The 14,200-nt window shown below is 45.9% G+C and overlaps 1 protein-coding gene across 7 annotated transcripts in view; it reads right to left on the reverse strand.

The window, feature by feature from the left end:
- Positions 1 to 14,200, reverse strand: part of ATP2B4 (ATPase plasma membrane Ca2+ transporting 4) — a 98,965-nt gene that overhangs the window by 67,841 nt on the left and 16,924 nt on the right. The window contains exon 2 of one of the 7 annotated variants that reach the window (XM_077886598.1): positions 6,370 to 6,741. The exons of the other annotated variants lie outside the window; for them this stretch is intronic. The gene's annotated coding sequence lies outside the window, so the exon portion shown is untranslated. The remainder of the gene's footprint in view (positions 1 to 6,369; positions 6,742 to 14,200) is intronic. 7 annotated transcript variants of the gene reach the window in all.

Below are 14,200 nucleotides of genomic sequence, written 5' to 3' on the forward strand. Positions count from 1 at the left end.
ACCATGTCCTCCTAGCAGGGGCTGCCCGTGAAGCAGGGCCACCTGGCCAAGGAATTTCCTTGCAAACTTCCGGAAGCGATCTGCATTGCGCGAGAACCCCTTGGATGCCTCCTCCAGAGCTGGTGCCTGCTTGGCTCCTCCTGGGGACATGGTAAGGAGCTGCTTGGTGACTCTGCCACACCCAGAAGCAGTGATCATGGCACCTCTGTAGGTTAAGTACCACGTGTGCTCTGCCACCTTCTCAAAGCAGAGTGAGGCCGGGGGTTGACCGACTACAAACTAGGAGGCAGGCTAGACCTAATCCCAATGTCATCACTGGCAGTTGCACTTGCCAGTAAGTTCCTGGCCTTTTCGGGGAGCAGACCCTCTGCTTTTCCTACCAACTGTATCAGACATCTCATAGAATTCCAGAATCACAGTCATGAAGGGAACTTTAAGGAAAATAGAATACAAACCCCCTCACTTGATAGCAAAGCACAGATGAGTCAAGCACGGTGCTGGGCATTGGGACAAAAAGGCTCTGCAATCGACAATAGAAAAGTAGGATACAGGCAGAGGCCAAGGAGGCCAAGAAATCTGTTATCAGATGTCAAATGAAGGGTGGAGATCTCTCCCTTACCTGTTCCCCTGCGTGTGTCCAACTCCCCCAGGCTCTGCCCCGCAGGCTGTCTTGCAGCCATCAAGCTGCTTCCAGGAAGAGTTCACTCACAGTATGGACTTTCCCTGGTGGCTCAGGCCCACACCAGGAGCAAAGGGGAGCTTTCTTAGGGCGTTCCAGCTGTGCAGAGTGCACTCTGAACATGGATACCAGGTAAGGAGATGGCTGGGAGTGAAACAGTGTAAGTTTTGCCGGGTAGGTCATACACCTAGAGGCTGTACCCATCTGAAGGGGGCATCTTTTGAACATCTTTATAAATGTGCCTTAGGCTAGTAGCTGCACTTAGCTGTCAACCTGGAACATGGCTTGGATCCCCAGGCCCTAAGAAATATCTAAGGAAGAAAACCAGAAGTGAATCCAGTTTGACCAGGGGATGCACCAGAGTTGCTGAGGTACCAGAGTTGCCAGCCCCATGGCCCCAGTCCCTCCCGGAGCTCTGCCTGCAGGCCAGAGCTGCCCTCTCAGCTCATGGGCTCTCCCGTAACAGCTCTTCCCAAGCAGCCTTTCCCTCCAAGGCCCCTCCTCCAAATCCATTTTTCCTGGGCCTTAGAATTCTCAGCTGAAAGCCAAGGATAATGAGAATAGCCCAACTCTGATGAAAGCTAAGAGGATTGCCACTACTTTTATGTACAAAGGCTCACGGACTTTGCATTAAGAAGCTATTGAGCCACGGAAGCCAACCCAGGAGGCTTGCTTCTCGCTCAGAGTCTCCCAGTGCCTCCGGCTCCCTCATTCCTATGCTTCCCAGTCCTGGGTCTGGGTCTTGGGCTCTATGTACCAGGAATACATTGGTCCTCCCCACTCATGGACTTCTCCAGAATCTCCAACTTTTGCAGCTCCTTCTGGGGAATGGTCTGCCTGAGGTTCCTTGTTACGTGGCGTCAGCAAGACTGAGCAGAAAGGCAGAAAAGTTCATGACAGTCAAAGAAGCTCATGGTAAGAACTCACATCCGGGTAACGCCTCACTGTTTCAAAGCACTCTGTGTGATCTTTGGGACAGCCTTTTAAGGTAGACAGGACTGATGATATTATACTTTCTACCAATTTTATAACACATGGTCTTAAAGGGGATGTGACTCAGTGAGGGCCATGCAACCACAGGAAGAGCCAGAAAGAAGCTAAGACATACTACATGCTGCACAGTCCTATACAACAGGCAAAGGTAGAGGAATCAGAACCGGAAAGCAGCCTCTAGTCAACCATCAGGTAATGTGAGGCCCCACCCAGGACACTGGAGCTGGGGGATTCCTGTCCTGATGAACTCAGAGGCTTAATATAGGTTCTTCTACTTCCTCCCGGAGGTACCTGTGAGACACACTGAAGGTATGCATGATGCCAGTGTGTGTCATCCTCTTAGCCTGTGGACACCTTGGGGGTATAGACTGCGGTCCAGACAGAGGCAGCACAGCTGGTGGGGCACCAAAGGAGTAGAAAAGGGGGACAACAGAAAGGGGAACAGAAGAGGGTGAGGAAGCTTCAGGGAAAGGAAGGAAGGGGGCCTTCCTAAAGGGAACTAGCAGACCTCGAAGTCTCACTAAATAAGACAGGACATGCCTGTGTTAAGAAGCCCCCAGCGGCACCCAGGTGGCTCAGTCAGTTAAGTACCTGCCTTCAGCTCAGGTCATGATCTCAGGGTCCTGGGATGGAGCCGCTCAGCAGGTGGGGCGGGGGGTCTGCTTCTCCCTCTCCCTCCACTTACGCTTTCTCTCTCTATCTCTCAAATACAGTCTTAAAACAAACAAATAAGCAGAGGAAGCCCCAGAGTTATATTTCAGGGCCTACAGAAATCCTGAAGTGCTTCAAGCCAAGCAGGACACCAGAAACGACAGATTGATGAGGGGAAGAAATACACATATACTCAAAAATATAAGCGTAGAACACACAAAAACTGCTCTACAAACAGACCTTTTGCCTACAATCCCGAGAGCAGAGCACGCCTGAGGTAACAGCAGTTTCTGTCCCCAGGAAAGCAGGCCAAAGCAAAGTCTTAGCCCCAATTAATCCCCGCTCTCCTCTCCAGCTAGCACATCCAGGTTCAGGGGATGTCACTCACATTATCTGTTGAGAAGACAGACCTTGGGAAGGGTGAAGCCCCAGAAGAGGCTCCAGACCAGAGCTTACAAACAGCACACTGCACTGCACCCTCCCCCCACTCACCACCACCTCCTCAGTTTCCTGCTTCCAGGAGACTGTTCTCTCCATATTACTGCAAACTATGATATACATGAGGAGGTTTGATTCAAGACAGCGTCCGTCAACAGATGGATGGATACACCGAATGTGGTCTATCCAGACAGTGAAATATTATTCAGCCTTAAAAGGGAAGGAAATTCTGACACCTGCCACAGCATGGATGAATCTTGAGGATATTATGTTCAGAGAAAGAAGCTAGACCCTAAAGGACAAATATTGTAGGATTCCATTAGATGAAGTGCCTACTCTAGGCCCAAATTCAGAAGTAGGAAGTAGAGTAGAGGGTTGCCAGAGGCTGGGGAAAGAAGGTGGGGTGCTATTTTTTTTTTTTTTTTTTAAGAAGGAGAGTAGGGAGGGGCAAGGGGAGATGGAGAGAGAGAGAGAGAATCTTAAGCAGGCTCCACACTTAGTCTCAGCCCAATCTCATGACCCTGAGATCATGACCTGAGCCTAAATCAAGTCGGACACTTAACTGACTGAGCCACCCAGGCACCCCGGGATGCTACATTCAACAGGTGCAGAATTTCTGTTTGGGATGATGACAAAGTTCTGGGAATGGATGGTGGTGATGGCTGCACAACAGTGTGAATGTAATTAATACCACTTAATTGTTCACCTAAAAATGGTTAAAAGGTTAAATTTTATGTTCTATTTTACCACAGTAAAATTACACACACACACACACACAAAGATAGGAAAGCAAATGGAACAGTGCTGGTGTAGGCAGGTGCGAAAGGCAGAAGGGAGGAGCAGAATGAAGTTCAGTACTGTGGAGTCTGGTTGCGGCTGCCACCCAGAGCTCAGGCCCATCTTGGTAATGGAGGTGGAGCCCCAGTGGCACAGAGGTCAGTTATCCCAGACAGTGGCCTCTGACACATCCAGAGCCAGGAGCCCACGGATGGCCTGGCCCAACACAACAGGTGACCTGGCAAGGCCAACTGGTAAGGCCAAAGGGAGGGTAATAGACTGGGCTCTCTGGACACCATGCTCTGTGTGTGTGTGTGTGTGTGTAGGAGGGCAGTACAGGCTGTGGTGGAAGGGCACTGAGGGTGATGGACCGTTCTCTTTTCAAACAGAAGAGAATACGCTGGCTTTCACCTACTCTCCCGAAACCACACTATCACTGGCTCAGAGCACAGAGGCATCTGTGGAGAGCGGGTATATCTAAGGCCTTCCTGATTCACAAGAGAAACACAGGGTCTTCCTCTTTTTGAGGCCCTTGTATATGATTTTGTTTGATCCTCCCCACAAACTTGGGAAATGGATAATGCTGCCCCCATTTTACAGAGAGGAAAACTGACTAAGCACCTTGTCTAGGGCCACATAGTATTCTGCCACAATATCGCCTTGCTTTCCGGATACGAGGGCTCATTTTCTCTTTGTCTCTTAGGGTCCAGGGATCAAGAGCACAGGCTCTGCAAGCAGACAGACCCAAAACCCAGTTCCACTGTCATTACCTGTTTGACCTTGAGAAAGTTAGTTATTGTCTCTGTTTATGTTTGGGTAGTGATAAACTAGGGATCATCATACTGACCCCATTTAAAATGTTTTGCAAGATTTTGAGATAATTAAATAATCCACATAAAAGGCACACAGTGCTGCCCCATAGCAAGCACTCAAACATAATTCTTGTGGTTATTATGGAATGCTATCAATCAGCCCATTTCACCTCGTGGGTGTAGAGCCATGAGGGGCCTGATCACCAGTCTAAAAAGTGAGTGTGGAAATAACACAGTATTTCCCTGGCATTGGGAACATTATGGTTGGAAGGGACTTAAAGTCATTTAGAGTAATCTCTTGTCCAGTGTTAGAAACCATTCTCCTTGGGGCGCCTGGGTGGCTCAGAGGTTGAGTGTCTGCCTTTGGCTCAGGTTGTGATCCTGGGGTCCTGGGATCAAGTGCCATGTTGGGCTCCTCGAGAGGGAAACTGCTTCTCCCTCTGCCTGGGTCTCTGCCTCTCTCTCTGTTGTTCATGAATAAGTAAATAAAATCTTAAATTTAGAAAAAGAAACCATTCTCCTCTTACTGCTCCCTATGAGCCTACTCATTAGCTCCTACTTTCCCTTATATTAAATTGGGGCCTAATTTGTGATCTCCAGCACCCCAGGGATTGGTGTGCATTCTTCGAGTCTTATAACCTCTTTTGTGATAGCTTCTATTATCTCCTCTCAACAGTTGAAGAAACTGAGGCCTAAAATCCTACAGTTAACTAGCAGTCAAGCTGGGCCATGAACTTGGGTCTGCCGGATTCCGAAGCTCATATTCTCAGCTATCACATGATACTGCAGCATTAGAGAAGAGAGGAAAAATCTACTACATAGTAGAGGGGAAAGTAGCTATGGTTGAATTCCAAATCTACCATTTAGCAAGCATCTAGCATTTAATGAGCATTATTTGGTGTCAAGTATTCTATGACCATTTTTACAGATAAGAAGACTGAGGGGCAGGGCGCCTGGGTGGCTCAGTCGGTTAAGTGTCGGTCTCTTGATTTCGGCTCAGGTCACAATCTCAGAGTTGTGATTGAGCCCAGCATGAAGCCCCGGATGGAGCCCCACAAAGAGCCCCATGTCGGGCTCCACACTCAGTGGAGCTCTCCCACTGTGTGTGTACATGCACATTTGCTCTCTCTTTCTCCAAAATAAATAAATACATCTTTTAAAAAAAAAGACTGAGGGGCATTTTTATGTTCAATACCACAAAGTTCCTAAGTTAGGGAAGGTGAGTTTCATATTCACGTTGATGTCTTTCCTTTCACCATGCTGTTTCTCAGGAAATAGTTTGCTCATCTTTTTTCTTTTTTTTAAAGATTTTACTTATTTCTTCATGAGAGACACACACAGAGAGAGGCAGAGACACAGGCAGAGGGAGAAGCAGGCTCCATGCAGGGAGCCCAACGTGGGACTCGATCCTCGGACTCCAGGATCATGCCCTGGGCCGAAGACAGGTGCTAAACCGCTGAGCCACCCAGGGATCCCACAGTTTGCTCATCTTTATATAGTATCCACACTCACTTCTTTTTCATTCATTCTTTAACAAATGAGTTTCTTTTTTTTTTTTTTTTTTAACAAATGAGTTTCTACTGAGTTCCAGACTTTGTTTTGAGTACAAAGATGCAGTGATAATGGAAACTATAATTTTTATGCCTTCTTTTTGCATGGTACTCGTATGTATATCACATGAAATTATGAATGTTAACGAATCAAAATGACTCCATGGTAGCTACTCAATAAGTGGCAATAGTTATTATTTTTTCTAGATCACAATCTTAAATATTTTTTAATGGCCACATTTTCTATGGTCTTCATTCATGTTTCCTTTTCTTTTTTCCCATTTTCTTAGTTTGAAGTTACATTATTCCTAGTTTTTTAGTGTTAGCCTAGAAATACTAACATGTATATATATATATATTTATTTTTTTTAACATGTATATTTAACTTAAAAATTCTCAATAACCAATATCTTTAACCTCTTTCCAAACAACACATGGACCTTAGATCACCTGAACTCCAATTACTCACCTTTCAATTTATACACCAAGGCCTTTATTTGCCCTCATTCTTGGAAGACTGTCATTGATGGTAGAATCCTGCATTAGCAGTTATCTTCTCAGTGCTTTGCAGATATTATTCCAATTGTCTTCTGGCTCTTAATAGTTGAGGTTGAGAAATTAGTTGTCAGTCTAAATGTCATTCCCTGGAAAGCAATTTACCTTCTGGGTTTACTCTTAAAATAATTTATCCTTGGTGTTCTGTAGTTTCATTTTGATGTGTCTAGGGGTGAATTTTATTTATTCTTCTTGGGATTCATTAGGTATATGATTGTACTTCAATGATTCTTGACCACTGCTTCTTCAAATCTTGTCATATTCCTATTTTCTCCATTATTTCCTCCTGGAACATTAATTAAAGGTGTACTGAGATCTTTTTATTCTGTTCCAAGCATAGGCAAACTATAACACAGGGTCCAAATCTGACCTGCTGCCTGTTTTTGTAAAGGAAGTTTAATTAGCATCTAGCCATACCCATTCATTTACATATTGACTATGGGCTGCTTCCACACTACAACAGCAGAGCTGAGTAGTTATTACAGAGACCATACGGGCTTCAAAGCCTAAAATATTTACTCCTTGGATCTTTACAGAAAAAGTTTGTCAACATGTACTCTATTTTCCTGCCTTTATACCTCTTCCACATATTCCATCTTCTTTTCCATCATCTATATAATTCCTTCAGCAATATCTTCCAATTCACTAGCTTTACCATCAGCTGTAATATATTATTTTTTAAACTATTCATTGAATTTAAGTTTCTTCTACTTCTACTATTTTTTCATTTCTATTAGCTCCCTTGGATATCTGCCTGGTCAGTTGAGTTTCTTGTCCATCATTCTTTCAGTACCCTCTTATTTCTTATAACATATTTTTAAAGATTTATTTATTTATATTAGAGAGAGAGAGACAGTGCGTGCATGAGCATGGGGGGAGGGGAAGAGGGAGACCGAGAATCCAAGCAGAGATCAGTGCAAAGCCCAAAATGCGGCTTGATCTCAGGCCTGAGCCAAAACCAAGAGTCAGACACTCAACTGGCTGAGCCACTCAGGAGCCCCTCTGATAACATATTTTAAAAATATTTTTTTTCACTTTATGTTTTTAAAGATTTTATTTTTAAGTAGTCTCTACTCCCAATGTGGGGCTCCAACTCACAACCCCAAGATCAAGAGTCACACACTTCACCAACTGAGGCAGCAAGGTGCTCCTATTTTCTATACCTAATAACTCCAATATCTGCGATTTCTGTGGGTCTGATCTATGCAGTGTTATTTATGTTGCTCAGCTTCATTGGTAATCAAAGAACTGCATATCAAGACCACTAAGAGACATTATTTACACCACTCATTTGGCAAAAATTTAAAAATCTGATGATACCAAGTACTTGAGAGGACATGGAATAATAGTAGCTCTTATACTTCACTGGTAGGGGCAGAACTATTACAAACATATCAGGAAACAACCTGCTATTATCTTGTAAGGTTGAATATTCATATACCAAGACCTAGCAATTCCCTTCTGAGATCTATACTCAGGAGAGACTTGCACACATGTACCAGAAGATATAAATAGGAATGTTGCTGCAGTACTGTTTATAACAGTGAAACAGGGTGATACCCTCACCCATAGAATATTATATAGCAGTGAAAATGAATGAACTTCAGTCACATTCAACAGGGATAAGTCTTAGTATAACAATACTGAATGAAAATAAACAAGCCCCAGAAGACTGTATACAACATATACTTTTAATAAAGAATATAAAGCAAAACTAAGTACTATATTTGCTTAGGCATACATACATTTATCAAGAGAATGGTAAACACAAAATTCAGGATATTGGTCGGAATGGGTGACAAGGTGGGGTCATGGGATATTAAGGGCACATAGGTGGATGCAAGTTATGATAGATCTCATTTTTGGCCTAGGTGATGGGTTCAGGTATCTTCGTTAGGTTATTAAAATACATAAACAACCTATATAAATAAGTAGTGAAGGGAGATATGCATAAACCAGTGAAGAAAATCTATCATAAATATTCAATTTCGTATGCCTGAGAAATAAAGCAAGCTAGAGATGAGAAGAAAAATAGGTTTCCACTATATCTGTCTGCAACATTTTTTAATCTTAACAATCAAAGATAGGCATGGATCTACCAAAACTTAGTAAGACTGTTTTAGATGAGAACTTCTATTGTCAGTTTCAAGGTCTAAAAATGTCCTTGAACAACGTAGTCAGTATTGGACCATATGAGCCTAATATGAAAGTAACAATCAACTTAGAAATTCTAATTCTGGGGGTGGGGTGCAGGTGGGGATAAGGGTGGTGGGGTGGAGATGAGAGTCAAGGGAAACAGGGCACAGGGGCTGAGAGCCAGAAGGGAGTACACAGAAGGAAGGTGGGAGAGAGAAGGCCACAGTGACCTGGTCACCAGCTTTGGGTTGGGAGAGGTCAAAGAGAGGTATCATTTCATAAAGGAGGGAGACTCAGGGAATTAGCAAATGGGGGCCCAGGCCCATGAGGGCTTCTCCTCTTGGATGCAAAGTGAAACAGTCTGGGGAGAGTGCCAACCCCTTCCCACTGAGACTTCTTGGGTCCTACAGCTGGTGCCAACCCCACCCAGCCAGGGTGCTCTGGGCCCAGGTCTCTGGAGGGGGACCAGCTGCCCAGCCTCCTCCCACCACAACCCATTCGGCCTCCCACGCAGTGGCCTCGTCCTGGTGAGCAGACAGGCAGAGCCCCACACCGGTAAGCCCTGTGGCTCCTTCCAGCGCTGACATGATAGGATTCTAGGACTTCTAGGCCCTGTGCGCCCTTGCCCGGGGCTGGGCAGTTCTGACGTGTTGGCCAGCTCCGCTGCAGCCCAGCTCTGCCGGCCTGGGAGCAGCTGGGGTACTAACGCTTCAGCCCTTTCCAAGTCTGGCTGGACACCAAAGCCCCCCAAGAAGGTGGCGGCTCCACCCTGGCCAGCTAGCGATGGCTCACAGAGGGGCAGTGACTCACCGTGCCCCGCTCCCTCCCCCAGGACCCTGTCTTCCTCGAGCCACACCCTGGGGAGGAATCCCCACCCTTCAGCCCTGGGGACACCGTGGGGAAGCCAGCCAGTTCTCACCCCACCCTTCTCTTCACCTGGCCTGCCTCACACCCCAAGAGCAACGCCCTGTGGTTTCAGTGGCTCAGCCAACTGCTCAGCAGGGTTTTCTGGAGAGCCCCGTGCTGAGCAGCCCTGGCCTCTGGGAAAGGCCCGGCTCCACACTTTGCCCTGCAGGGCAGGCCCCCTAACTGTTGATCAATGCTCGCATGATGTCCGAGGGCAGGGACGAAAACTGAGGTGATTCAGGGATGTCAGCATGAAAGGCACTGTTTATATCCCGCTGGAAGGGAAGGGCGAGGTAAAATCCCAGATGCTCTGACCCAGCCTATTACACTACATACATAGTGAATGTCTCAGTCCTCACTGTGCGGTGCTGATATGACAGGGAGGTAAACTGGAGGGCACCCCACTGTGCCTAGGGGAAACCTGAGCCCTAGAATAGAGCCTGGCCTGGTCAGAGCACAAGCAGGAACCTCTTGCTTTCCGTGGCCTTAGTTCTCTTGTAAAATTGAGGGGCTGGAGTTGTGGCTCCTTCCAGCGCTGACATGATAGGATTCTAGGACTTCTAAGTCTTAGTCAATTACTGGCTCAGCTCAGCATCCTCGCAAACACCTCTGAGCTCTGAAGATGTACTTCCACACAGGGAGAGTGCTTTTAACCTCTCAAACACTTCTATGCAGATTCCATACTCTCCCCCTGGTTATTGTAAGGATCCTTTGTGATTAGGAACAAATAACAAATGAGGAAACTGACCTCAGAGGTTAAAGAGTTTGCTCAAGGTCATGCTGTTAGCTAGTGGCATGGTCAAGAGTAGAATTCAATCAAGGGGCTCTTTTTAATGCCTTGAGAGTCCCAGATTTTCCACCTACCTTGAGCAACGCGGTCACACTGGCTGGTGTGACTCTCATCTACAGCCTTAGAGAAAATCAACTGAATGCATGGGAGAGGGCTCAAATTTTACACTTGATCTTAGCCAAAAGGCTGAGAAGCAATGAGGGCTCAAATTTTATATAAGAGGGAGAAATGGCCTTCCAGACCTCAGAGGAGTCAGGCAAATGAGGAGGGGTTTCCCTCATCCAAGAATCTTCATAAATAATAATCTGCACATTTATGGGCACTCTACAGTATACAAAGTACTCCCATATTCATTTTCCCTTGTGATTCTTGTAATAACCCTATAAGGTATTTAGGACTCTATTAACTGATACTTTGAACAGAATGAAAAGGCTACAGTTTAGCAGTTAAGTGACATGTACAATGATAGCACCCTGCTTTCTTCCTGTGTTGCTGTAGAAGGTTCTAGAACAACAAATCATGAAGATTCTTCTTACATTCAAAACGGAAACCCAAAGCATCTCTCTCCATTTTTCTCATCTATCTCCCTAAGATGGCCTAGGAAGGAGAAAGGTGCAGGGATGGAAACTCTCTGTGTGCCAGGAGACAGACCATGGGCAGAGATGGTAACAGTCTTCCCTAGAGTCACACAGTGAGGTGGTACGAGCTCATGGATGAACCCAAAACCTCCTATCTCAGCCCTGGAGCCTGTGCCGAACACATGCCAACATTCTTTGGATAAGACTGTATCTGTCACCAGGGGTCTGTCACTCTTGAATTTATAACAGGCAGTTGGTACAAACTTCAAGAGGCTTGCAAGTCAGGTTGTCATTCCAAATGTGTGTCGAGTTACCGACTGCAAGCATCAACTCTGTCCTGTTATATAAGCTAGATATGGTCTCTGCCCCCCAGCCCTGTATTTGCTCATTATCTTATGGCTGGTGACAGCCTCCTGTTCTTCCTCTGCCCCTCCCTGCTCTATTCTTGGATGATTCATTTTTTTAAAGTATCTTTTCTTTAAAAATATAGCTGCAGATAAAATCTACCCAGCCTCTTTCACACATACACATTTAAGAGAAGACGGCAGGAAAGCCTCATGGTTCTTTCCAACCAGAGGCCAGTGTGAGAGCACAAAGTCACCAGGCAGAGCCAGTCTCTCTGCCGTTAGTGAGTAATTCCACTCACAGGTTTATAGGGGCTTGATTTAGAGTGTTCTGTGTCTGCTTCCAGAACTCCTGGCCTGTGTAGAAGCCACTTTGCATTTGTAACTCTCACTTCAAACATAAGTTGGCCAGTACCTTCGTGAGGGATCCAGACACATATGAGGGAGGGAACTTCTCAAAGGCAATTCAAGAGTTGCCAGCTTTCTCTGATCCTTCTCTGATCTCTTCAGCCCAGGTTCAGACTTCTGCGCCCAACCCAGGCTGGCTCTGGACTGTCCACTCTCAAGGAAAAGGCTGCGGGGATCTGTATCTTTATTTCTCTTCTAAAATCACACCAACCCTTTGCTTCTGGTTGCCTGCTCTTTGTAGATTCCCTGGACCCTATTTGAGACTGAGTTGCGGCCAATTCCTCATAGTGTAGGAAAATACTCGTGATACAGATAGGATTGTGTAGGAAAAGATTAGAACCCAAACCACAGTATTTGGGGGTGGCTGGCTGGCTCAGTTGATGGAGCAGGTGACTCTTGACCTTGGGGTTGTGGGTTCAAGCTCTCGAGTTGGGTGTAGAGATTGCTTAAAGATAAAGTCTTAAAAAAATAAAATCTTGGGATTCCTGGGTGGCGCAGCGGTTTGGCACCTGCCTTTGGCCCAGGGCGCGATCCTGGAGACCCGGGATTGAATCCCACGTCGGGCTCCCGGTGCGTGGAGCCTGCTTCTCCCTCTGCCTGTGTCTCTGCCTCTCTCTCTCTCTCTCTCTCTCTGTGACTATCATAAATAAATAAAAATTTTAAAAAAATCTTTAAAAAAACTTCAATATCTAATACGTTTCCTATTTTTCAAAATGTATATACTCACAAATGTATAGATAGAAAAGAATACTAGGGGGGCACCTGGGTGGCTTAGCGGTTGAGCATCTATCTGTCTTTGGCTCAGGTCATGATCCTGGGGTCTTGGGATCGAGACCCGCATGGGGCTTCCTGCGGGGAGCCTGCTTCTCCCTCTGCCTGTGTCTCTGCCTCTCTCTCTCTGTGGCTCTCATGAATAAATAAATAAAATCTTTAAAAAAGAAAAGAATACTGGGATCCCTGGGTGGCTCAGCGGTTTAGCGCCTGCCTTTGGCCCAGGGCGCGATCCTGGAGACCCAGGATCGAATCCCATGTCGGGCTCCCGGTGCATGGAGCCTGCTTCTCCCTCTGCCTGGGTCTCTGCCTCTCTCTCTCTCTCTCTCTCTCTCTCTCTGTGACTATTATAAAAAAAAAAAAAAAAAAAAAAAGAATACTAGAGAGTACACCAAAATGCTAACAGTTATCTCTGGACTTAGGGACATCTTATTTTTTCCTTTATGCTCTTCTGAATTTTCCAAACTTTCTAGAATGATCTTGTGTGGAAGCAGTAGAGAGCTCAGATTCTGGAATTTGAGAGGCATGGTTTGAATTCCACATTCCCCACTTAGTAGCTGTGGGACCTTGGATAAAATATTTTATCTCTCTGGGCCTTGGTTTTTTTCTCTGGGAAAAAGGAGAATAGAAACAACACCTTCCTCCCAGGATTGTCCTGAGGAGGAATGGAGGTCATGCAGTTTAAACATTTGGTGTTGGGGATCCCTGGGTGGCGCAGCGGTTTAGCGCCTGCCTTTGGCCCAGGGCGCGATCCTGGAGACCCGGGATCGAATCCCACGTCAGGCTCCCAGTGCATGGAGCCTGCTTCTCCCTCTGCCTATGTCTCTGCCTCTCTCTCTCTCTCTCTGTGACCAGTGACCATCATAAATTTAAAAAATAATAATAAAAATTAAAAAAAAATAAACACTTGGTGTTGTGCCTGAAACATTGTAAGCACTCAGTAAATGTTAGCAATTTTTATGCAATCCTTTTACTTGGGGGTGGGGTAGGATCTGTAAAAACATAAAGAACCACTTTGCTCAATATCCACCATTTGGACTAAAGGACACTGGAAAAAGAAAGCCTGTCTGAACATGCAGTGTCTCTGAAAATGACTGGGACAAGCGTTAATTGTCATGTAAACTGGAGTTTAGACATGTCATGTCCATAGGAAAGGTGTTGAATGAGGCATGATGACTGTGACTAATGCCTGGTTAGGGAAAGGAAATACAGACGGCTATTTTTTTAAGGACAAAACACACGAGCGCGCACACACACACACACACACACACTCACAAGACTAGACCAGACCTCAGAATAATTGACCAAACTAAAAGTAACAAGCTAAAGAAAAGCATACAGACCAGAAAGTGTGAAGAAAATATTTGGTGAGTGGGTAAGTAGGGGATGCTCTCTCTAGTTAAGGTAACAGGCACCATTGCCTGGGGCTTGGGCAGGGTGACTAAGGAGCCAACTGGGAAACAGCTTTGCCTTAAACTGGGGCACAAGTTAACTCCCAGTTAGACAAGGTACTTTGGGATTGGGACCATGGACTGGGCCAGCCCCGGAGCTCTGGGGTGTGGCTGTTCATAGCAACGGTGCAGGAGACCAGCTGAGCTGGTGAGCAGGAGAATGTGCGCTCCACTCATCCAAATAGAGCTATGATCCGGGATCGTCTCACGTGGCTTTTTGAGCAGTTGGCCTTCTAATGCCCTGTCCTGCCTTGTGCCAAAGACACTCGTGGAGGTTGGACAGCAGGAAGGAGCAAAAAGGGAATTACCACCATTGTGAAAATTCTGTAATGGGGCCCCAGACCTCCTCCCACCTTGAAGT

Source organism: Canis aureus, chromosome 38 (genome assembly GCF_053574225.1).
Source record: "Canis aureus isolate CA01 chromosome 38, VMU_Caureus_v.1.0, whole genome shotgun sequence".
Classification (NCBI taxonomy): Eukaryota; Metazoa; Chordata; class Mammalia; order Carnivora; family Canidae; genus Canis; species Canis aureus.